Raw genomic sequence first — 24,053 nt, forward strand, 5'->3', positions numbered from 1 at the left:
AATATATTAACTATTTTATTTATAAATATATATAAATATGATCAATATAAAAATATTGTATACCAGGGCTTGTACCTTTCCATCCTGATTCAGGGAGTTTGCAGTCAAACTGTAATAGTATATTCATATTTGTTCTCATTGTTGTAAAACAGCATTTTAAACATATTTGCTGTATTAAAAGTTAAAGGAGACCCTTGAGTACCAAGACCATATTTTAAATAGTCAGAACATTTTTTAAAATTCTGATTATTTTATATTATAGGCTGGATTCATCTGCATGTTGCATCAAATAAGGCCGTATTAAATTGAAGTTGCTTAATACAAGTAAATAAAATTAAAAAACCCAGTTGCATTCTTTTTCCACCTTCCATTTTTTTAATTTATAGTATTTATTTAATTTATAGTGTTTATTTATAGTATTGTTTTTAATTGGTAGTATTTATTTACAGCATTTTATTTTATTTGTACTATTTTAATTTATAGTATTATTAAATTTATTATAATAGTTTTAGAATAGAATTATATTATGTATTAAAATTATATATATTTTAAGTGAGAAATATATATATTATATTATACTAATATACTAGTGTATTATATATTATATACTAATATTATTATACTCATAGTATTATTATACTAATAATATAGTATAACACCATTATACTATATAATTTATAATAGTATTATAGTATAATAGTATTATTAGTAGCATAATTATCTCATTTTATTAATTTATAGTATTTTAATTTATAATATTTTAATTTATAGTATTATTAATTTTAGTATAATAGTAGTAGAGTAGAATTATATTATGTTTTGTATTATATATATTTTAAGTGAGAAAAATACATCTATTATATTGGTTTATTACTATTTTATGAGTAGTATTATTATACTAATAGTATAGTATAATAATACTGTTACACTATATAGTATATAAAAATATTATAGTGTAATAGTATTATTAGTAGTATAATTATGTAGTTTTTCTAATTTATAGTATTAATTTCTAGTATTTTATTTAATTTATAGTATTTTAATTTATGATATTATTGACTATTATAACTTATACTTAGAGATTTTTAGTTCAGGCTCTATTTTAAACTGCTGTGGCAGAACCCACAATGATGAACTTGATAAATTCTTTCTTTTATCTGCTGCACAAGTGCCCCTTTGAGCCCAGGGTGCAGGAGCCTGCTGAGATCACCAGGATGAAGTTCCCAAGCCCTGGGTGAGACAGGGACCAGCTCAGGTCCCTGGTAATTAGTCGAAAGTTAATTAATCAGAAGCACCCCACACAAACAGGTTGCCAACCCTTGCCAGATGGCCCATGCCTGTTATTGAGGAAGAATGTTTGTAGCTGTACATTGGGGGTAAAATCCAAATTCTTTTGAAGCCAGGACTTCAGCGAAATTTAAAATATCAGTAAGACTTTCATATAAAACTCTCTTCTTTCAACAAACTCAGTTTTAAATGATAATTTGTCTTATGTCAATGAATTCTCTGGTTTTAATTTGAATTTTCTGTTCTTAATTTGAATTTTCTGTTCTCTTTTAAAGCTTATATCTGAGATTATTGACATTTGCATGATAAAATATCCTTACTGTAGGCAGTTTATCCATTTGGTTGTTGGTTTCTGAACTCCTACATTTATATTGTCTTCAACTGAATTGAGCATGAAAGGACTGAGATTATAGATGAGGGAAGCTGCTTATTCTATGGCTCTTTAGCTTTTAAAAGCTAAAGCAATACCATCTTTCATCAATTTGGATATTCTTGAATTATACTGTAATTTGACTTAATGGAGAAATAATGAGAAAGTGAGTGGGAGCAGAGGATGCATGCTCACCCTCTGAAATAAAAAATAAACAGTGTAGGAATTAAATAGCAAGGGACACAAAAATTACAGCAGATTCCATTGATGTCTTTTCCTCTAATAAAATGAAATATATTCTGTTCAGCCAATATGCCTGTGGTAATTGGCATCACCAATCATATTTCAAAGGAGCACTATGAATGAGATTTGCCAGCAAAGAACAGTGAATTAAATGACTGCATGTGAGGAGCACAGACAGACTTTCCCCCTCATTTATTCAAGATTGAACGTAATAACCAAGGAAAACTGATATAACTAACCACTTCTGACTCCTGTAAATTGATATGGGATGGAGCTGTCAGCTTCTAATCAGATTAAGTCCTTTCTTAGGCCATTTTTAATCTGAGTTCCACCATGAGGTTTTACTTTAGGGGAAAATAAACTGCTTGGTGTTCAGATAGGAAACATTATTGATTTAATAAGATGACCAAAAGATATTCCACTGGTAACCAAACCTTTTAGTTGTAGTGTATATACTCTGAGTGCCTTTTCACTTGTCCTTTACAGTATTTTGGATACTGTGAGAAAAATGGGAGTTGGTATATTAGATTACCTTCAACCTTAAAATTTAATACTATAGCATGTTTGTTCTCTTGAGTAACTGTGGTACAGGAAAGCATTTAATGTAGTCCTTAACATAAAAAGTCATGCACATAGGCAGAAATTTAATTTTTATGAGGGACCTTATAATGCCTCTGATTGCATACAAAACCAAAAGAATACCAGTAAACACAGGCAAAGCAGTAGCAACAAATAGAAACAGTTAAGGAAATAGACCGACCCTTACTGTAGCTAAAAGCTTCACACAGCTCCAAAATAAAAAAATCAAAAAAGAAAAAAGAAATTTTCAGACATCCAAAATGATCAGTGAGTCAATTATCATTTCTGTTACAAGGAAGTAATTTACATTCCTGATGCATTACAGATGTCAGCATTTTTCTGGGTTTACTGCTCCATACTGCAGCTGGAGGTTTACAGTTTTCCATCTCCTTGGTTTCCCAACCTCTATAGCTTATGCTATTACAATCCCCCTTATGCTAACTTAAATCTACCTAATATCCCAATAATGCTTGAATTCTAAAACCTGATTATCCTTTCCACTTCTGCAAGGGATGAAATGATGATCCTCTTTTGAGAGGTGATGAAGGAGCAATATCAATAATCCTGGCTTTCTTTGGACTCCACTGGAGCTCTGTGCCATCAGAGGTCCGCAAGGTTTTGGGTAAAAAAAATTAGAATAAAATAAGTGAAAAGGATTTTATGCAGCCTCAAATTTTTGAACAGCAAATCAAGTATTTTATTTTCTATATGGATCTCCTTTTGTTACTGTTGTGCAGGAATGATTTAGGCTTTGGAATGGTGTGGGTAATGCTTTAGGAAAAAGAAGGTCCACTGAGTGGTTAGGGTGGGGCCAAGCACCACTGAATGCCTTCCCTCCTAAACTGGGGCTACTTTCTAAGGATATTTGGAAGCAAGAGCCATATTTCCTTTTCCTCCCTCTTCAGGTACCCTACATGTGAGAATACAACAACCTAGAAATTCCAAAAGCCAATCTAAACTGGTTTTTTAATCTTCTGTTCTACTGTGATTTATTTCTCCTTACCTATTAGCTTGTTTCTGGTTGTGGGCAGCTGTCAAAAATATAAAGCTTTTGATAGTAACTTGACCAACAGACACAGTACCACCCTGAGATTCTGATTTATGCCCTCTAAGTTCTACAGCAGCTTTTAGTCTGCAATCTGTGGGTTAAAGCCAGATTGTGATAGTATGTACTCTTGGTCTTTTCCTTCACCTGGTTATACTTTTATTATTAGTTACATTTCTTTATTTATTAGTTACTTTTATTTATTTAGTTATTTGCATGGTTTTCTGGATAGAATACAAACTAACTCCATATAATAAATGTAACTCTGTACATTTCTATTTATGTGCTAACTTTAATTGCTATTTCAGCATGCCAAAGAAGCAAGATTCAGCTGCCACAGATGCTGCTCTTTCTCCTCCAGAGAAATGTAAGAGCCAGGTTTTGATAGAGGTGTTTTGCATACAATCTAGAAAAGGTATGTGGTTACTAATTTCTTTTTTTCAATTAGAAATTACTAATTCCATCACGGTGTAGGTTTACAAAGTTCATTGCTATACCTTCTGACTTCAAAGAATTGATTCCTACATGAATTCAGAAGCAGGAATTTAATGTATTTGAAATTCTCACTGAAGCAAACACACACTACTCCTGACAATCCAAGATTTTTATTTGACTTTATTAAAAATATGTTTTCCATTCTATAAGAGCCACAGATGCCTTAAAAGTGGTAAATGCATGATAAGATCCATTAATTTTTTCAGCAGATACAAGTAAATCTAAAAGAAATTTCTGTGACAGTATTTTGGAATCAAATTAATTTTTTCCATGCCCTAGGAAGCTTTGCCATCAAATTCATGGCTGTAGCTTCCAGGGGCTGTTGTCACTTGTAATATTTTCCTTTTAGTGTGGCATAGGCTGCTTTCTCTTCAGTAGAAAACAAGCAATAAAACTGTCAAAACAAATAGAACACAAAACTCAAAGAAGTTCTCCAAGTAAGTGAGTTAAGAAGTCTGTTAGCTAGTTTTTCAGAAAGTTAAAATGCATGAGAAACTTGCTTTTAGTGTTCCATTCCACTTTAAAAATATGCAAATAAGAAGTGATATTGAGTTAGGATTAATAATCAAAACCTGATTGCTACTAATTCATTACTCTTCCCTGATTTTTCCATCTCATCTGCAAGCAGATTGCAGGCCTGATGAAAAGGGCTCATTTTGCCAGAATGAGCACTCACTTAAAATCCCACCTACTTTCCTTAGAGAAATTTTTCCATAACGCTATTTTCCAGTGTGGGTGAGCTAGCCTAACATTTTGAGTGGAAATGAGATCCCCAGATTCTCTCTTGCTCCTCACGATATAAGCACTGGCAATTCCTCCAGAATGGCATCTCTCATTTTTAAATCTCTCATTTCTAAAGGTACAAAAAGTCATCCTGGCTATAGGAAATCTTCCTTTTCTCCTAGCATGGGGAGAAAGAAATCCCAGCTAGCAAGGAAATATCTATTGGTTCTCCTCATTGAGTTTCTCCAATTTGAGTTTCATTTAATTTCCTTTTTATACTCTGAAATGAATAAAAAAAAGAAGTACAAATCTTTCTTTGTTGTATCTAGTTCTACAGTAACCCAATGGTTAAGGGAAAATTAAGTGCCTAAACCTCCAGTACATTATCAGCTACTCATAAAAACAAGTGTTATCATAGTTCAGTATTTAACCAAAAAGGTGTTTGAAATGAAGTCTGAATAATGAGATTTCTGTAACAAAATAAACAAAGTTGAAGGCACTTTTGTCTTCAGTCTTAAGTGAAAATTTGTCAAGTAAATTACATAGCTTTCCCTCAAAAATACTTCAGTTTCTGAAGAAATATTCTGAAGATATTAAATCTTAAATTGATTGTTTGGTTAAGCCATGAGGTGTGGATCTGATTGCCACGTACCACAATTTTTTAACAAACCCATTCATTCCTGAAAGGCTTTTGTAAATTTGCGTCAGGTATTTGAAAGCCACAAATCAGAATGCAATATATTTTTTAGATGAATCAGAAGCCATGCTGTTATTAAAGTGGGAAGATGCAAACACCTCAGAGTCTGACAGCATCCCATGGAAGATGCATTTCCTGCTGCTTCAGGATCAGGAGGGTGATCCAGAGGTAAATCAGCAGTGACAGGTCAGTGACCACAGTGCACACTGAGCAGCCTCAAGAGAGCTCTGCTTGCCTGCACATCTCAGGCTTGTCTTGTCTAAAGGGTTTTCCTGTCCATAATTAACAGGAGGATTCCAGAACCATCAAGCATTTATTTGCAAGGTGTTCTCAAGCAAAATAAGGAATAACTCATGCTGTGACTGAATAGCTCCTTTTCTGTGACTGGGCTGTGGGTTTGGGCAGGGTGGCACATAAATTGAAGTCTCTGACACTTTAATGCTGCTACAGCAGCTTCAAATCAATTACAGAAGAAGCAGAGATATACACTGCAAGATTGCAAAATATGCAAATCCAGCTCAGGAGTTTGTTGATTCTCTTATCTCTCTAGAATTTATATGCTTATGGTTCTGCTGACAGAATAACCTTATATTTATACGTATTATACATTATGGATAGCCTTATTCCATGGCCTTCTTTCTTTGGATTGTTTTATGAAGAAAATTTGATTTCTTATGTGTGGACAGAGGCTGTTCAGTTTCCTTAATAGGTCATTAATATTTTTTTAAAAATAAAATGTTAGCATTTAGATGTAGGCTGAAAGAAGTTTACAAAACAATGTTGTTCCAAACTGCTCACTTCTTAAACAATGTCTAATTTAAGAACAATGAAAAAGTCAATATTACGATGCAGTTATGATTATTGTAATTTTCTTCCATGCCAAAAATCTTGGCTTACCCCTAAGCCTTACTAGCAGTGCCCATCTCTGCTTGAAGAACAGATTACTCAGCATATCATTAGCCAAGCAATCAATTTTACTGTAATTTTACCCAGCTTAGGATCAGGTTGGAAGCTGTATTTCTGGGAGAAGTTTGGCCAGAAACAGAAATGCTGTGAGTGTCACATATTTAACAGCTATGACACCGTCCATAGCAACATGAAAGATCGTATATTCTCAAGGGCTTGGTTCTCAGAGAATTGTCAAAGAGGACTTTCTCTGTGCACAGGAAGGAAGTTCAAACTTGAGGAAAAGTTCCTCATGCTCAGTGCCTTGTCAACAAGTTATGTATCTGGTGAAGCTCACCAGAGGGAAGTCAAGCTCACACACTTGGCTAAGCTGAAGCCTAAGCCCAAACCAGCATCTCAGCAAGGAGAAAAACACAGTGTTTTAAACAAAGAATGGCAGAACAAATGTCAACCATCATGGACCTTTTTACAGCCAGGAAAAGGGAAAATACTAAAATTAGTACTCTCATGCAGCTGTAGAGAAAAAGAGGTTTGTATACAGTCTACAGAACCGATCTTTGGAGAAATGGTGCTCTTCACAGAAAATATCCCAGAACTGCCCATGGTTCCACAGGACCTCCTCAGAAAATATTTTGCATTGAGGGATGTGTAAGTCTTTAACTCTTTGGGTTTTTTGTGTTGATGAGAAGGTACCTGTACACCAGCACAGGATCAAAAATTGTTATAATGGAAGAAAAACTGGCAAGCAGTGTGACTACCATAGAAATGCAGAATCTTTTATAATTTCTGTTTTCTAACTAAAACAGTTTGTCACGCTCAGTGTCAGCGGGTGATACAGCCATTTAGAGCAGCTGTATCTTTAGGCAAATTTAAATGCCAGCTGTCTTCACTGGGACTCTTTTCTGCTTAAAATTAAGGACATCTTCAAATCCTGAAAAATAAAAAACTAACCTTAAGTGCTTCTTTTTCAGTACCATGATGGTTAGAGACATTCACAGTTGTTGATGTTGTTAGCATTTGCCCCAAGACAGATCGCTGAGGCTTGATAATTCAGTTAGAAACTCACCTTATCCAATGAGATTCTGCCTATCAGAGGTAGAGCTTTATATCATCAGCTCAATCCCCACTGGAATGTTAGCCTGGCAATTCTGGACTCATGGAAAACTACATTTTGAGAATTTTGTTCTTTTTCCAAGGGACATGGCTGTAGAAAATCAACAAACAGTAGTACTAATATTAGAGCAGGCTTAGTTTGAGCATCACATTTAATTAAAATTCCAAACCCTAGCAACGTATTCTTTTGTAAAGGAAACACTGATTCCAAGGAACGTTCTATTTTCAGAAGTCAGGAAGGAAAAAAGAAAACTTGATGTTATTCCCTTTAAGGATTCATCTTGCTCTTATTCATTATTATTAGATCCTGAAAAAAAGTAAAGGTGCTACCTTAGGTGACTTTAAAGGACCTAAAATACATCAGTAGTATTTTCTTCAAAGGTGAGATTGGGAAAGTTACCATGATGATACCCACAAGAAAAAATGATTTAACACTAAGAAGTTACCAGTTAGAATTTTTACTTGTCTTTCTTCCTTTGATGTAAAAAAAAATAAAACCTTTTGAGATATGAATATAGACTTAAAACCAGCAAAACTGCTTAAAAAATATAGTGGAAGACTTAACCTTTAGACTTCTGGCAAATGTCCCAAAACTTACTGAACATGTTCAAGGTGATTCAGTGAAATGAGTTCAAAGAAATTGTGTCTCATCTGCAGCTAAGAGTTGAAGCAGTCCTTTAATTTGAAAGGTTTTCTCTGCATTTCCACACTCCTCTTTCATCCTGTGATGTTCCCTTCTTTCTCCCAAACTCAGTTATTTCTCCCATCTTTGCCACCTTTCCATGGTGCAGTTCCTGTCAGGTCACTCCTCTCGTTCCCAGCTGAGTCAAGCTTTCCTCAGCTGAAAGTCCCAGCAGTGAGCAGGGAAATTCTGCCTGCAGAAATGCTGTGCCAGCAGAGCCTGAGCCTGCTGCTGGAACCTTGGAAATCATGAAAGGACACATGAAAAAGATGAAAGTAATTCACTGTCAACACCTCACACAAAAATTTTAATATCGATTTATGTTTTTGTAAAAATACAATTCAAAAATATTTTTGTGTTTTAAAAATGTATATCAGTTTTATTGATATAAATAATTTTTATTTATATCAATTTTTATATAAGTTGTGGCTACTCATTTGTATATTCAATATTCAAACTGTGCAAAAATGAAACACTGAGAAATTCTTAGAAGATTTTTGGAAGTGATTTTTGATCAATAATCTGTCATTTGGGAAAAACAATGTAAGCAGCTTTACCAAATATTGGGCCTTACATTTGCTTAACAGTAGTGAACTTATTTAGGCTATCACAATCACAAGTTGCATCATAGAAATCTGTTCAAAACTGCAAAAAATAATATAAAGGGAAATTTAACTGTCACCTGTGTCCATTCTAATAATTTAAGTATCACAGTAATTGAATGGAGAGTAGTGTTTGGTGATGTAGTTTCACCTAAAATTGGAACTCTCTGGTGTTAGTTACTATCTATCCTGGGTTTTCTGCTTTTATTAAAAAAAAAACCCCAAAAAACCAAAAAAAAAAAAACAAAAAAACAAACCTAAACCAAAAATCATTTTTACAAGCAAAAAAATTAAACAAGAATAAAAACCCCAACACATTTGTCCCACACAGGGTATAAGAGCTTTTTGCAGTGAATTCAGCAGCTGGAATATGCTAAGGAAATAGAGCCCCAAAAGCAATAGGGTACTCTACCCTATGAACATTAGGTGAAGAATTTATGAACATTAGGTGAAGAAACCACAGATTAAAAAAGAGGTTATTTAACAATAATCAAACACTAATAGCAGGGTTGATGAGATTTCTCACACTCTCAGCTACAAATGCATTGAATCAGGTATCCTAAGCTCTAAAATATATGAATATATTTGACTATAATTGCTCAAGTTACCGTTACTGCGGCTTTCATTTGGAGGTGCTTCAAGCTGGTCAGCTCCAGAAAAAAGTGTTCTGGCATATAACCAATCCCTCTGGCCTTTGCTGGGATGGGCAGAAGTGACTTTAACTCTACCACCAGTAATGAAGGGATGGGACTATTTTGAGGCCAAGAACGATTTATTGCTCACATGAACATCAGTCTCAGAAGCTGTGAGATTTTAGAGGAGCAAGAACTCGGCCACAGCTCAGAGCAGTCACAGGTTCTTTGTTACAAGGCAATACAGAACTTTCTAACCCAACAGACGGCTGCCACAGGGTCTATTTTGCTTTTCTAGCCTATCACCTTTACTTAATTCTATTGCACTGTGGATACTTTTGTCCAATGGGCTTTAAACTCACAGGCACACGTGCTTCTATTAAAACTTCTAAATTCTGAGCTGCTCTATACAACCACACCCCTACAATATAAATCCTTCACCATCTTACCCATACAGCTTCTCACTTCAGTTTCTCATATTCCTTCTTCCAACTATAGAAGCGTAAGTTGATAAGTTTTTCTGCTTAATGTCTGTGTCTTGTAAGTTTCTCATATTCTTTCTTCCAACTATAGAAGCATAAGTTGATAATTTTTCTGCTTAATGTCTGTGTCTTGTATTTTTACATCAATCCAAGCTTCTTCCAATGCTGCAGATCAAACTTTTCAGTGTCTGTGAAAGTTTCTGTTTTTCCGATTCCCACAAACTCCACCAGCGAAATAATGAAATAAAAAAGATCTGAAAGAAAAGTATTTTAGAGGACACAGAATAATGTAAATCAAGGCTTCTCCTGAAAGTAGAATGAACCAACTTTGTGGTTTAGGTGGGTCCAGACCTGTTCTGCATTTCCCCATCCATAGAGCACATCATGAAGGCCCTTCCAGAAATGCAGAGATGTGTAGAAATTCCAGGGATGTGTAGGAAACATCTGCAGAGAGCAGGGCATCCCTGGAAAAACAGCCACGGTTCTTTGCTGTGCACTCACTGCAAACAGTTTCCAATTAGGATTCCAGCTCATCAAGGCAGTGCCAGCAGGCTTCTGGCTGGTTAAGCCTCCAATTTTAATTGAAGTGCCTTTAGCTGGTGATAAAATCGGTCTTTTTAAACAGGCAAACTGCACAGTTCCTGTAGCAAGTTCAATTCAAGTTGGAGTTGCAGTCAAGATAATTACATGGAGTTGGATCTAATTGATTTAGTTGAAACGTGGATTTTATTCACCAAAGTGCTACAAAATGTAATTATGTTTTTTCCATTTCCTATTTCTCTCCTCTTTTTTTTCTTCTTGCCATCATGTTGTTCCTTTCAGAATAATTAATTTCTAAGGAATAAGGCATGAGAGGAGTTTTCTGGTTGAAAACTGAGGTTCTTCAGAGTTTCCATATATATAGAAAATTAGTCTAAAGGCTAAACTTAATTCACATTATCCATGTTGTACTGCCAAGACCATTCAGTACTATGGGAAATTTTGAGAAATATATTATAGTAATTTATAAAGCAGTAATTCCAGTGATCATTGGAGTGATCACTGTGGAGAATCAAAGATTCTCCATCTTTGTATGCAATAAAAGAAGGAATGAGACAAAGCGTATTTTTCAAAGCTATTCACTGATTGAAACATGGTTTTAAAACAAGAAAATTATGACAAACTTTAGAAGTATGGAATAATCTCATTGTAATACACATAGCAGTCACGGATAAATAGAAGTACAAGACAATTTTTGTGGGGGAGTGAAAATAGAGCTGAGGCATTCTTTAAATCTCATAATATGAAAGAAATTACAATTATTAAAGCAATGACATTCTTAATTAAAGAGGTAGAATGAGGGTACCTTTTAAAAGTTCCAGGCTGTTTTTAATACTCCTTTGGTGTGACTGGGACAATATGACAATATGGTGAGAAAGTAATAACTGATCTGCAGTTGCAAAAGCAATATTCAGGGTGAAAAAAGGAATTTTGAGATGTTAAGCAACAAAATCTAACAAATGCAGCAAAAAATTGTTCTTTGAAGTGTGCATGTTATTCCAAACAAGTATTCTCTAAGGTGTATATGCTATTAAAAACATTTTAAAATCAAATTTTTCTACCCAAAATAATCATCATTTGAAATATGACCAATGCTCCATCTTCCAGCAGTGTATTGTAAAACTTCTTCTCTGACACTTAGTGACAAAGGAATGCAATTTTATTACTTGGCCAGATAGCTCAGATTTCTGTTCACTCTTAGTAAAAACCTTTTTTTATAACATTTATAAAACTTTATTACAGAGTTATGAGAATAAAATTGGATTTCATAACTCACATGAAATCTTGAGGGACCAGCATCTATAAGCTTTAAAATCAGTATTAAACTTATTGCATTTATTCTACTAAAATGTGTTTTTCTTCCAATTTCTCTGAAAACTTTAACCATATTATTTCGTTCCTTGGACAGGTGAGATTGTCTTTGGCAACCATTTTAAAAGTGATTTCATTTTTTAAAAATCCTATAATTAGTTGATAAGTTAGTTGGAATTTACAGGTGTATTTTTTGTGCACAAATCAGATTTGCAAGTAGGTATCTAAATCTAGATGGTACAAATATCTCCTCACAAGGAATTTCTGGACAGTGTTCTTGCATATCCTGTCTCTAAATGAAGTTTAATACACTAAAGGACAGGCTTGTTGTAGTTCTAGATTTGAAAAGTGGAAGCAAATTAGCATGAACGATGTAATTTACCTGAGACTAAAAAGCTTCACTTGTTAAACACAGCCTTCTTCGAAAAGTTAAGAAATGTTACAGCATCATCTGCATCATGTCCAAAATTATTTTTATTTTCTTATTTTATTTTCTATTATTTTTTATTTTATTAGGGATACTATGCAAGTTCCTCACCAGAGGTAAATTAGAAATGTTGCAGTTAAGTCCACCTCACTATGACTTTAAACCCTGTAATTGAAAACAAATCTGTTTCTTTTCAGGGCTGTTTTTTGGGAAATGGGATTTCTGTATCATACAGATGCTAGGATCCATTAAGTGCATTATTCTGAAAATCCCCTTCTCTTCAGTTCATCTCTGGGTTCTGCTAAGTGAGGCTGCACAAAACTGGTTATCCAGAGGGGAATATCTAGATTTTATCTCTTGAATCCATACCTGAAATAACTCGCTCCCCTGTTTTAAGGAAAAATTTAAAATTCAGAGTCATGGCTAGACCAGGCTCATCTATTTCAGATTTCATGAAGAAATCACAGAAACAGCAAAAAAATTCTGGGTAGAGATTATTCCATTAAAAAAAAAAAAAAAGAAAAAGAAGAAAAAATAATTTTTAAAAAGACAAAATAAGGGATGAGGAAGAATATTCTCTAACTCTTTTCCCTACTGGGTGAAAATACAGAGTGAAGGAGGATATATGCAAAGGCATGAGTGAACACAAGAATGTGGAACCCCGAGACACACGTTCCTTCTAGCTGTGGATGTCTGGGTACACCTCTGGAGCTGGCTCCAGGTAACAGCCCATTCCCAGCTGCACTTCAGCAGCCTTCACTCATTTCATATTTTAAGCACAATTGCCTAGTCTTGTATTTCCTTCTTGCATTGAGAGCTTTGTCAAACTCATCCATTATCATGAGAAAACAATTTTCAACCCATGACATGAGACATCCTTACAGTAAAGACTGAAGATCCAGGACATGCTCAGATGGCAAATTTCCCCACTGGGGATAACACACAGATATCCAAACCACGACTGAAACTGGGCAAGGTTACAGATGAAATGGTGCCACGCACATTAGGAAGAAAACTTTAATGTAGTTTAATGCAGTTTTTAACTTAGGCTTGATAAAGCTTTTCCAAATACACAAAAGACCTGGCTGGAAGCTATGGTTCTCCAGCTTGTATTATTTAGTACGATTGAAGGAGGCATAACTCAATAGTCTAGACATGTATTTTAATTTAAATAGTTTTGATCTCATTATTTGAGATTCTGGTTAAAGTTTTTAGGGTATATTAGGAAGAAAAAAATTATCAGAAAGGAACAAATAGGATGTTCTTAAAAGTCACTTTGATTCTATGTTAGATCTCATTATTAAAAGTATAAAAGAGAAATCATTTTCCACAGAAAAAAGCTAAATCTGATGCCCACAGTGTTCTATTACAGAGACAGCAGCAAGTGGACAATGATAAGTCTCTGATCTTCATATTATTTTAAGATAATTGAAGTTGATGGGGTTATTCTAATGTAACTGAGAGTGAGGCCCAGGCTTTTGAAATATCTACTTAAAAATCATGAGAGTCGTTTTAAGAACAGGACCTTCTATAGTGACACAAAATTTTGATTATTCCAGAATTGCAACCCCCTGACAGTCAAGAGGTTTATTGACATTTGTGAGGAATTTTGTAGTAATTTGGGATGAGACCTCTGAATTATTTTTGATGATGCAATTTCTTTTTCTTATATTTTATATTAGTGAGAAGAGTGAGTTCGGCTCACATCTTTATAGCATAGTTTAAAAAGTCACAAACCCCCTAGTTACAAGATTTTTTAAAAATTTATTAATCAATAAAATACTGCTAACAAATATATTTATGTTTTTAACTTAATCCTTAAATATTTTGTCTTATGAACTTATTCTACAGTGTAAATTCTCTTAACTAATCATATTATGACACACAAACTTACAGTACTACATTCTAAACTTCTGGTTAATGGCAAAGAACCATGAAACCTATGCTTTGTAGATGTTCCTCACAGATTTTACTTCTCTTTCTAGAAGTAGATATATTTAAATCAAGAGATGCACTAGTGCACTTTTTCCTATTAGCAAGGCTTTCAAGGATAAAACAATTATCAATAACAGTATGGTTTTTGGATTGGGAAATAATTTAATACCTTGAAATATGCTATTTTTGTTTGTTTACCATCTGACACCTAAAATTACTGCAGGATCTATAAATAGTAAGTTCTTGTTTTTAAAAGTTTTCAACAAGAAAGACTACATGTGGGTGGTGTCTTTGGCACCAAATTTGATGCTCTTTCTTCTGTCTCTTATCATTTACATGATTATTAATTCCAGCAACAACTAAGTCTGGCGTGGATGTAGCATGTATTTCTGTACTATTGTTGGTTTATGCATTCTTTACTACCTACACTTCTTTGTTTGGCAGAATCTCCACTGGAGTTTTATTTGCAGTTCTTGACTCCTTTGGATACACTGGGTTCATGCACCATCTCAATTTGGATGAAACAACCCATGCCATAAGATGCCATGGATTTTTCTCTTACTTAAATCATAAAAATGATTCATTTACCAGGTAAGCAGAAATAGAACTTTTATTCATAGTTCCAGCTACTCTGATATAGTGTCTGATCCCATACATCTCTAAAAAAAAGCCCCTTAACATACTGTCATATTTAGTAAATCTATACATAACAGATTCTAAGTGTTCTTTGGTTCATACAGCAGTTTTTATTAACCCATATCTTTTTAGTAGTTTCATTAAAGTAGAACAATTGCTTTGAAGTTTATTTTAAAACTTGTTTCTGATAATAAATGTAGGAAGAAGGGAATACTCTCAGTCCTAGGGACCAACAAGAGGCAGAAGATTTGTACCAATTCCTACTGAGATTTTTGTTACTTCTCTTATGGTAGTGATGCACGAATAAACAGAGATTATTTCCTATCTCTTCCATTGCAATTTTCAGAGATTCTGTCAGGAGTGGGCTCAGGAGGCAGACCCCAGGATATGAAAGGTTAATAAATTATCTTTTTTTTTTTTAATAAAAAAGGACTGGCTGTATTGGTTTTTTGAGGTTGAGATTGAAGGTACTCGAGACAGTAGTTTGTGTTTGGACTTGGGTGTTAATTATTTCTTATTAGTAAAACAGTCTTACAACTATGAGGTTGGCAGCTTTTCATTAGTAAGGCACAAAATGGCTAACTGTTCCTTCTAAACTATTTCTTTCTTGTTACAAGGTCTTTTAAGACTAAACAATTTAATTAAGAAAGGACACTTAGATTATTTTCCCTTTAAACTTAATAACTGATCTCTCTAGGCTTGCAATGTGGACTTTTCTGTCTAATTACAAAACATTACCCAACCCATGAAGAAGAAGGAAGAAGAAGTTAAAGAAGAATAACTTGCCTTCACCTTAAAACCTCTATCTTGCTTCATATTTATTTCTATATTCTAAGTTTTGTACCTTGTGATATTACACACTTCTAACCAACTACACACATGTAATCTCAGTACTATCAATTAATTTTAGAAGCCTGTTTCACGACCTCAGTGTTCCCTTGTGGGTCTGTGCCTTTAAGCACAGAAAGTTTCAAATTCTCAGCATCCAGAATTCCAACACGGTAGGATTCAAGCTGCTGTTGTATTGATCATAACACTTGTGGGATTTGCTGTAGCATATTAAAAGCTACAACTGTTATTGGGAAGACAGGAAATGCACTATTGCATTTCTGAAACACATATCAAAGGAAAGTACAACAGAATACAAGCATATGTACATATTCTAAAATATAATTCTTGGGAAATAGTATTTGCTACTCTAATATTTTGTCTCTCTAACAACATGTACAAAACACCAAGAATGCTTAGGGCCCCTCAGCCCAACAATGTGACTTTTTTTGTTCAGAGTCCTTAAAATACAGAATAATGATCATTATGGATCTCTGCCTTATCCTGACATCTAAAGCCTCATGGAAAACACACCAGAGTGGCATATAATGATAGCACCGAGCATGGACACTTAAAACCCAAAAAGAAGGCAGAATTAGGAGGCAACACATTATTGGGTTTTTTTTTATTATTTATTTACATGTCTGAATAGGGAGGCTGAGCCACGTATGTCCACATCCTCCACAAGGTTGATGCAGCACTGAAAAAGCCCTTCAGATTTAATTATTAATTTTTTTTTACTATCGCAGGGAGCGTGTTCCAGCTGGTATCACAGCCCAAGAGCGCTGGAACACATAAAGCACAACTCTGCAGAGCAGCTCTTCGGAGTGCAGAAGCTGTGTGGGTGCTGTGGGGCTGCTGAAGGAGGGGATCGCGTTAATTGTGGCTTGTAACCCCTGTACTGTCCTTGTCCTTGTCCCTGTCCCTTCTTTCTCTCCCTGCCCCGTTGCAGAGCCGGATCCTCTCGCACCCGCGGCTCTCCGCGGCTCCCACGCTGCTGAGCCGGGCAGCTCAGCCCCTTCTCCTCTTTAAATCGTGCTTTTATTGCCACACTTCTCGCTTTGCTGTCGGTCTACAAGCAGCCAGAGCACTCGGGCAGATGCAGGGTCACTTTTAGCAAAGTGACAGTCTTTCATCCCCCCCAAATCTGCTGGCGCACGGTGTTCTGTCGGACCGCCTGGCGATGGGATGACTCCATTAATTCAGGGCATGACTCAACAATCCCAGACCCCCTTCTGGCCTTTTCCCTTCCCTCGGGAAGGCCTGGGCACGCTCGCCGGTGGTCGGGATCCGCATTTGCCGCCCGCTTTATCCATCGCGATCACCGGGCACGGCCGCCCCTCATGAGGGACGGGTGCCCCAGCGCCGCCAGGTGGCGCCTGAGGGCCGGGCCCGTGCGGGCTGCGCGGGGCGGCCCCGCGGGCCGGGTCTGACCCTCGGAGGGGCCGGGAGTGGGCTGAGGGACGGGGCTGAAACACAAGGGGACAGGGGCCGGACAGGGCTGAGGGACGGGGCAGGGCTGAGGGGCATCGCTACCCAACGGTGGGAAGTGGGCACTGGAGGCTTTTCTGACGGAGTTCGTTTCCAGTTTATGTCCAGGCCCACTCGCTTTACTTTTTCCAAACTCCTACAAGTTTTGATGGGTCGTGGTAAAGATGAACCAGGGCATGGGGATTAGCTGCGTTTATCTGAGGACAGGCTTTGCCTTTAGGTGCTGGCGAACATCTCCACGATCTTGTCCTTAATATGTTCTAGTCTCGAGTTCATATATTTCAGTGGCCTCTTCCTGGCTTGTTTGTTGTGTTTTGAAGGCCTCCGCCAGACTTTGCCGAGTTGTTCCCAAGTGCACAAATACAGCTTGTCTCCTAGGTGGGCACGTGTTTAAAATTACCTATATTCTGTGGTCGGAGCCAGCCCCGGTGAGCTGTTTCATTCCCTCGGGAGCTGAAGGAGCGCTTCCCAGGGCTGTGGAAGTGCAGGGGGCGCCATGGACACGGGCAGGCGCGCAGCAGCTCTGCTGGCCGAGCAGTAAAGGTTTTATGGTTTAATGTCTCCTGCGTTGAAGTCTTCTTGGACAGAGAACAATATACTCGTGTCTTAATATATGGCTGCACTAAAGCTTCAATGACTCTGGTTTATTTCAAATGTGAGTTCATTTGCCCCTTTGTATACAGTGACATAGACAGCAACTGCGTTCATTTCTCAGGTGTTGCTTTTTGGGGGTAGCAAGGCTGCAGGGCACAGATGGGCTGAGACACTGGTTGTGGGTTGGAATATTTGTGCATCAAGTATTACTGAAATACTACTTTTCAGAGGAAGTGGACTCCTTTGAAGTGACTGTGCCTTTTTGTGTGTGTGATTTTTTTTTTTCATTTTTGTTTTTTTCCTCAGCCTCCCCCCCCCACCCCTACAACTGATGTGAGCCTTTTCTTAAAATGATGCATTTAGGGTAGGGTATGGCTCTGTCACAGTCAGCAAACACAGCACAAGTTTATGCCTTTAGGGCTTAAAGACTCATTGCAAGACAGGTTGCTCAGGCAGACATTCTCTATTTACAAGATACTCAAGGACTCCATTTTCTTAATGTGTTTTCTCTTTTCTCAACCTGCTACAGGAAGCAGTCTGCAATTTGTGTCCTATGAGTGCTCTCCATCGAGTCAGGCGTGATCTGGGCTTTGACATAGAGTTTCTAGTGAACTGAACATATGTAAATATATGTATGGCTAAATTGTTTTGCCTTGCTGAAGGTGACAGTAGGTATTCTCAAGTTGCTCTGTATTCAGTGTAATGAGACCTTTCTTCTCTCTCTTTGCCTCTCAGGCACACCAGAGCTATTAACCAGGGGGAAATTATATCACTACCATGTGATTTCTTTAAAAATCATCCAGCCAAGGAAGTCACTCTTCTTATGGTAACAAGAAATGAGTACGTCATCTGATGTTCTTTTCCTAAGCCTAATTTAACTGCTTGAGGGGAGATAGGCTGCTTTAAAAACAACTACTTTAATTAGCATTAAATGGTTGGAATTGAAGTGTTTTGGGGGGAGAACTTTGTTGGTAATGAGATAAATTTTAGATTGACCATATAAACACACCTTGCATGTGCTTAAGCTTTCTGTTTCTCATGTGTTTAGTCCGTTTTCACATACACAAACTCTGGATCAGATGAGCTACTGAAACAGAGCACAGCTGTGCTGTCAAGAAAAGAGCTGTGCCCACGTGTGCCAGCTGAATGTGTGTCCCCTCTGTGGTCACACTTACTTGTGATTTATTTTTAAGTAGAGAATGGGATGGCTTCTCAGTCAGATACAGGATTTATCGTCAGAAATGAAAGTTTTTATTTCTGCCCTGGTCTTGGCTTCTTGTGCAACCTGGAGCAAACACATAATTCCCTTACTCTTTGTCTATAAATTGAGTATTATTAAGTTTAAATCAGTGATGCATAGAAATGGGATAAATACCTAGATTAGTTGGCCTGCAGTGTCAGTCAGAGTGTGAAAATAAATACCTTTTAAAGCTGTGAGCCAGCTCCTCAGCCAGGTTAAGTTGAAGTGGTTTCCCTAAACCCCTGGAGGTATCAGGGTAGGTTCATATGATCTGAAGGCCTGATCCATGTGCCTCTTGGGAGGTCTTCTGAAGTCCAGCCTTTGCAAAAATACCAGGTTTTGCATATTGGAGATGCTGTAAAGGCTGGAAGGAATCTGTAAATGTTACTTATTAATGGTCTCTATTATTAGAAGGAAAAAGGCTCGTGTTAAATTTTTCAAATTGGCAGTGCGTTTAAAGCTGAAGCAAATTTGATTCTGCTGGCTGCACAGAAGTGAAATAGGTCACCATCACTACTATGGTGGGCTTTTTTCCTTCTTTGCTTTGACAACACTTTACAAAGCTTGAGGAGAAAAATTATACACAGCTGTAGTATACTTACTTTAATTAAAGAAAAATCTATGTCTGTATAATCTAAGGGAAGGAAATAATAAAGCTGAGGAAACACAAAAATATCTGCAGGCTACTTGGCTTTGGTAAAATGACTTTGTATTGAAAATATATACTGTACTTGCTCAATAGAATGTAAAATATTATTTATTTACTCTGTGATGAGGGCTGACCCTCTTATTTCTGTCCCATATTAAAGGGTGAGGGGCATGAACACTATCTCCAGGTTAATACTTCACTGTTCTCCAAGTCTTTTTGTCCTTGTCAAATATTCCACAGCTTCTGTGTATGGCTGAGCTTTTCTTGCTAGATGTGGTTAGGAGAGAAAATTAGTTTTGGTCCACGCCATGTAGACCTCCAAAAGAAAAAGCCTGAGGGGGAGATTTTATTTAGTAACCCTTTGCACCCCTGCACAGCAATCAAGTGCCTCAGCAGAGCCCCAAATGCCTTTGTGCAGCTGTGGAAGGCACTGGTTGGTGTGCAGAGGGCAGCTCAGCTCCACGGTGCCCACAGCAGCACATCCCTCTAGCCCTGGGCTGGCAGGGTCACTGCAGAGTCTGTGCAGCACTTCTGTGTGGGGTTTGTGAGGGTCCCCAGGAGATGAGAATCTGACTCCCATGTTCTCAGAAGGCTGATTTATTATTTTATGATATTATATTATATTATATTAAACAATGCTATACTAAAACTATACTAAAGAAAGAGAAAGGATACATCAGAAGGCTTGGCAAGAATGAGAATGAAAGTTCGTGACTGACTCCTCAGAGTCCGACACAGCTGATGGTGATTGGTCATTAATTAAAAACAATTCACGTGGAACTGATCAAAAATTCACCTGTTGGTAAACAATGTCCAGACCACATTCCAAAGCAGCAAACACAGGAGCAGCAATCAGATAATGATTGTTTTTCTCTGAGGCTTCTCAGCTTCCCAGGAGAAAATGCTGGGCAAAGAGGATTTTTCAGAAAATATCATGATAACACCTGCTCTGGGGCTGTGCTCTAATCACACCCTGCAGTGTCTGCATGCCACTCTGGGCTCTGGGTGTCACACACGTACCCAGCTCAGGGTAACCAGCTGCTGGTTTATAATCCATAAAGAAATTGATGGGGGTAGAGTATGGATGCCAAGCAGCAGAGCACTCCATATCCAGCTTCAAGCTCTGGATGTGCACAGAACATCTGTCTTCTACTTCCTAGGCTACTTACATCCTCTGCTAATTCTTTATATGGCATGGGTCCATTTCTTTTCAGTCCCTCTGACCAGCAAAGGGTGTCTGGGTGACAGAGTAATGGAGTGCAGTTGTTTCACAGAAATGTGTTGCCTCTTACCAGCACAGGTCCTGATGCTGGGAACATCAGGATGTTAAGGGTGAATAATAAAAGAGAATGGATGCACTCCATTTTCGTGCAGACTGGTAGGTAGGCAGTCCTTAGCTTTAGGACATCAGTGTTGGGATACACGTAGGAAGATGTTGCTCCCAGACATCTTGTCTCTAGGCAGATATCCACATTAAATAAGGAAAGACCAGGAGGGAGAGTAAGGTGGGAACTGCAAGTCTATGCCAGGCAATAAAAGCATGTAAACTATGCTATTTGATACTTGGAGAGAATCCGATTTGGTTTTCCCCCTTTGTACTGAAGGTGATGAGAAGTGGTGAGCCTGGTTCTGTTCCCCCACTGCAAAGTTTAAGATAAATATCTCCACACAGCTTGGCTCCAGGGGCAGGTTTTCTGTCCCTACTTTGTTCTCTATGTTTAGGCTATTTGCGACTCTCTGACATTTTGCTAGAACTTCTATGGCTTTTCTTTCATCAGTATATATTTTTAAATTACAGTGTTCTCCTTTTCCTCTTCTACATCCACCAGAGACATAAGCATTTGTGTTTTGCTAGACCTTTTGCTATATGGTAGTTCCCTTCTGTCACAGGAGAACGTTGGTTGAAAAGAATACTACTGCTTTGTCCCTGTGCTTTCTCCTCTGTTGTGTCATTTTGTTCTGCTAGACAAACTGTCTTTGATTTAGTGGGGTTGAAGTATGAGTGCATAATAGATTATCTGTCACTGGACCAAATCCATCATGGTTAACAGTGTATTGACAGGGCATATAGCAACTATCCTTGACCTGAGGTTTAAAGTACCTGTTGTCAACATCATGAGGCTCTTGCTCCTGCTTGGCATGAACTTTGATGCAGAATATTCTTTATCAGCTCTTTTATTATTATATATGTACTACTTTTGTCTCTAACCTTTTTTTTTCTTTTTAATTAATATAGGCCTCCCTTTTCATTTGTGTAGCAGAGAAGAACCTGGCCAGACAGCACTCAGAGTTTTAAAAATAAAGAGAGAGAACCTCTTTTGATTTAAATAGAAGCCAGCCTTTGAACACTGAGATAACTCTGAGATGTTCCTTGTAGTTAGGCTGCCATTTAATTACCCAGGCCAGGATGTTTTACATATTTATTTGTGGTACCTGTTTTTGGAGGGCAAGTATGGAATTATTTCCATCCATTGTGGCAGTTCCTTTGCTCCATTACTTACTTTAGGCATTTATGCTTCAGCATTTCTTTCCCACAGCCCTATGCACTTGTAACAGCATCATTGAATGTTATAGCCAAATGTTCCTGCTGTTTGCTGTGTAGCAGCAGAGCTGCAGTAGTTTCTGTGGGAGAAGGAGTCCTTTTCCTCCCCAGAGAGGGTAGGAGGGTGTTTTGGTGTTTGCCCCATGCTCCTGGTGACGGGGCCTGACAGAATGGCTCTTCTGGGCTGTGATGGACAGGTGAGGTAGTGCTCTTGTTCCCAGTGCTAATGGTGCTTGTCTGAATTCAGAGATCCCAAGGCTGATTTGAGCATTTGAACATCCCTGCTGGACTCACTGGTACTTCAGTTTGTGCTTAAGTGCTGTGCTGAAGTAGGAGCTTATTTTGGGTCTCCATGCATCTTTACAAAGATGAAATAGTGATGTGGAGTAAGTAAAGTAATTACTGCCAAGTGAAAAGTAAAAGACTTGGAGGAATGTTATTGATGTACTTTCAGGAGAAATGTATTTGGTCAGCTTCCAGGCAAGCAGTGTCTTTGCTGTAGTTTGGCTTGTGGTTTATGGACAAATGAAAATAAATTTTGCCTACAAACAGTGGTACTAAACCTTCATCATACTGATTGGAACATCCATATATTCACTCAAGAATGACCCAGCTTCTACCAGAATGGATTTTTCCTCATTGTTCCTTGTTTTATGGAAATGGGAGGTGCTTAGCCTGGGGAAAAGGAGGCTGAGAGGACACCTTATCATTCCCTACAACTGCCTGAAAGGAGGTTGTGAGGATGTGGGTGTTGGTCTCTTCTCACAGGTAACAAGTGATATGATGAGGGGAGATGGCCTCAAGTTGTACCTGGGGAGGTTTAGATTGGGTGTAGGAAAAATTTCTTCACAGAAAGGGATGTAGAATATTGGAATAGACTTCCCAGGGAAGTGGAGGAGTCACTATCATTGGAGGTGTTAAAAAATCATGTAGATATGTCAGCTGAGGGCATGGTTTCATGGTGGAGAGGATGGTGGTACTGGGTTGATGGTTTTCTCTTAAAGGTCTTTTCCAACATGAGGGATTCTACAATTCTATCCAAATGCTTTCTTGCATTGTCTCCTAGTCCAGACACCTAAATGCCTTCTGTCTGCATAATTAATGATATTTTAATATCTTTTCTGCCCCTTATCTCCCAAACAGGAGGTTTCTCGAAGAGGAAGGAGAAATGTTTTCCTCTGTGGGCCAGCCTGGAAATACATGCTGTTGGCAAGGACGAGGTGGCAGTTTGCTTCCTGTTTGGGTCAGAAGTGAGGAGGTTTATGGTGAATCTTAGCTCCTGCTCTTCTGTACATGTTCCTGTCATGGTTTGACACTGGCACAGTGCCAGTGCCCCATGAAAATATACTTCCCTGGTGTTTGCTGTGAGATGTGACCAGGAAATAAGCAAAGCAGGCCTCTACCTTAGAAAAAAAAGTTTATTAACTAAACTACAAAAAGAAAAAAAACCACACACATACACACGCACACACACACCTGGAAAATGAAAACTCCACAAAAAGCATTCCTCCTCCCCCCACCACATTTCCAATACATCTTCCAAATTTCAACTCTCCATCCATCACCCTGTAAATACTCAATTCCAGTCCATCAAGAGGAGAGGAGTCCTTCTTGGGGCCATGGTGACCTCTTCCTTGCATGCCCAGCGCTCTCACCACTGGACATGGAACAGAGCTGCTTCAAGGGTTATCCTTTTAAGGGTGCTTTGACCAGTTCCAAAAAAAAGCACAGTTTTCTCTCATCTCGGGACCTCTTGTCCCCCCCATACTTGTCTACCCCCTGGGGCCGGGGGGTCTCCAAAACTGAACCCTCTCAGTTCTGAGCCATCGCCTCCCCCCTGCATGCAGCCTCTGTGTCGCGAGGAAGCATGGTTCTGTCCATGGCTGTACCAAAAAGAGTCCAGCAACCAGCTACTCCATCATCTCTTTCCGGCCTCTTCTTTACTCTCCCAGCCTCACTCACTGCTCCAACTGTCATTCACTTGCTCATTTCTTCTTTATCATC

The sequence above is a fragment of the Geospiza fortis genome, unplaced genomic scaffold, assembly GCF_000277835.1.
Source record: "Geospiza fortis unplaced genomic scaffold, GeoFor_1.0 scaffold113, whole genome shotgun sequence".
Classification (NCBI taxonomy): domain Eukaryota; kingdom Metazoa; phylum Chordata; class Aves; order Passeriformes; family Thraupidae; genus Geospiza; species Geospiza fortis.